The 1,521-nt window shown below is 37.4% G+C and overlaps 1 protein-coding gene across 1 annotated transcript in view; it reads right to left on the bottom strand.

Annotated features, from left to right (window-relative positions):
* The window catches only part of LOC106870625 (uncharacterized), a 166,583-nt gene that overhangs the window by 163,827 nt on the left and 1,235 nt on the right, over positions 1–1,521 (bottom strand). The gene's annotated exons all lie outside the window — the stretch shown is intronic.

Below are 1,521 nucleotides of genomic sequence, written 5' to 3'. Positions count from 1 at the left end.
ACTATAGCCTCGGGCCGACCAAAGCTTTGTGAGTGGATTTGGTAGACGGAAACTGAAAGAAGCCCGTCGTATATATGTATATATGTATATATGTATGTGCTTGTATATGTTTGTGTTTGTCCCCCCAACATCGCTTGACAACCGATGCTGGTATGTTTACGTCCCCTTAACTTAGCGGTTCGGCAAAAAAGACCGATAGAATAAGTACTAGGCTTCCAAAGAATAAGTCCTAGGGTCGATTTTCTCGACGAAAGGCGGTGCTCCAGCATGGCCGCAGTTAAATGACTGAAATAAGTAAAAGAGTAAAAGAGAGAGTTTGTGGAATTGTAACCAATAAATTTTAATAGAAAATCTTGTATGGATTCCTCCACCCGAACCAAGAGCCATATGGACCCTGGTTGAGAACCACTGAAGTAAAATACTTCATTTCTCGTTGTTCCAGTCCACTCAGCTGCAAATGAATAACCCTGTGATTGACTTGGGTCACGTTGAAGGGCTGTGTTTTGCTCTCAGTTACTTATACGTCATGAAAACCATGTAACTTATGAATGAGTCCTAGATCTCGAGATAGTACTTACTGCATGCCAAAACCTTACTTACACAAATTCAAGCATACAAGTGAGATCTTAAAAGTATTTAGTAAAAAAAAAAAATGCATAAAATAAACGTGAATTAGTGAAATGAGAAATGAAACTAGCGAGAAGATGATAAACCAAACGGAAAAATGAAAATAATGTAAAATAATTTAGGACAGGGCAAATAAGTTTGAAGCGTTATCTCAAAATATCCTCTGGTTATTTGACATAAAACTTACTAGCACCCAGCACACATATATTGTAAATATTTACCTAGACAACGTATACATACAGACAAGAGATCCATGTGCCGTCTGTGCGTATTTGTGTGTCAGTGTGAGCATGTATATACGAATACACACACACACACACACACACACAAACACACACACACACACACACACACACACACACACATATATATTTAGCTTTCTCTCTCTCTCTCTCTCTACACACACACACACAAATGTATATATATATATATATATATACACGCATCTGCAGTGGTATAGAGAGTTTCATCTTGTAATCTGCATTTGTATTATGCTACTCATTTCGAGTTTTAATTATAAGGAAACTTTTTCATACTTATTAAATGCACACATATCTTTATCGTAATAATTCTACACCATATACCAGTGCATGCAGACCCTCCAATATATATCTACATGCATGTGTGTGTACGCATATATATATATATATATACTCTTTTACTCTTTTACTTGTTTCAGTCTTTTGACTGTGGCCATGCTGGAGCACCGCCTTTTAGTCGAGCAAATCGACCCCAGGACTTATTCTTTAGAAGCCTAGTACTTATTCTATCGATCGCTTTTGCCGAACCGCTAAGTTACGGGGACATAAACACACCAGCATCGGTTGTCAAGCGATGTTGGGGGGACAAACACACACATACAAACATACACACATACATATATATATATATATA

Source organism: Octopus bimaculoides, chromosome 2, assembly GCF_001194135.2.
Source record: "Octopus bimaculoides isolate UCB-OBI-ISO-001 chromosome 2, ASM119413v2, whole genome shotgun sequence".
Taxonomy (NCBI): Eukaryota; Metazoa; Mollusca; class Cephalopoda; order Octopoda; family Octopodidae; genus Octopus; species Octopus bimaculoides.
The sequence above is the reverse complement of the archived record's forward strand: the minus strand, read 5'-3'. Positions and strand labels throughout refer to the sequence as shown.